General features: G+C 44.1%; 1 protein-coding gene across 5 annotated transcripts in view; it reads right to left on the reverse strand.

Annotated features, from left to right (window-relative positions):
• The window catches only part of Ptpn3 (protein tyrosine phosphatase, non-receptor type 3), a 106306-nt gene that overhangs the window by 26570 nt on the left and 78911 nt on the right, over positions 1-825 (reverse strand). The gene's annotated exons all lie outside the window — the stretch shown is intronic.

Below are 825 nucleotides of genomic sequence, written 5' to 3' on the forward strand. Positions count from 1 at the left end.
GTGCGCCACCATCGCCTGGCCACACATTACTTTATAACATAGGAGGTGTTGCCTAGGCTGGTTTTGAACTTCTGACTCAACAGATTCTTCTGCTTAGGCTCCTAAGTAGCTGGGACTCCAGCCGTGGACCCACTAATCTGAACTTGCCAGGGAACAGAGCATGATTTAAAAAAACAACCCATAGGCAGGCGGCAAGGGAGGGTGACTATATACTGTGTAAGTTGTTGTAAGTAGCACAGCGGCCTACAAAAGCCCCCGAGCGTGGCTTCTCTACCCATTCCTCACGTTCCTGCCTCTGCTTCCACCTCTCACCAAACTTCTATTCCAGGTCCTTGCCTGTAGATTTTTCTTTAAATGATGCTTCTGTTTTCCTAGCAAGTTAAAAGTTGGGGGGCAGGGGTTGGTTTTCTTTTTGTATCAGTGCCGAGGACGCAGGCAGGGCCTCTCCTGCGGTAAGAAAGAACTGAGCTAAAACCCCAGCCTAAATTAGCCTATCTAAATATAAAATCTGCACCCTATTCACACACAATGATTCACAGTCTTAATTTATTTGAACAAAATATTCGGCGGCAGACCAATGTGGAAACAGAGGTGTGTCTGGCCTGGCATTTACTGGTTGCCATCTCCTCAGCCTGTGAAAAAAACTATGTTCAGTAAAATGGTACCAATGAATATCCTATTTACTTATACTTTAAAACTGTAGCTCATGACTTTTGTTTCTCAGGGCTTCAAAGTTTTTATCTTCTTATATAAAACTCTGGTCAGACACTGAGTTCCAGGACAGCCAGGGCTATCCTGTCTCAAAAAACAAAACAAAACAAAACA

Source organism: Microtus ochrogaster, linkage group LG5, assembly GCF_000317375.1.
Source record: "Microtus ochrogaster isolate Prairie Vole_2 linkage group LG5, MicOch1.0, whole genome shotgun sequence".
NCBI classification, from domain to species: domain Eukaryota; kingdom Metazoa; phylum Chordata; class Mammalia; order Rodentia; family Cricetidae; genus Microtus; species Microtus ochrogaster.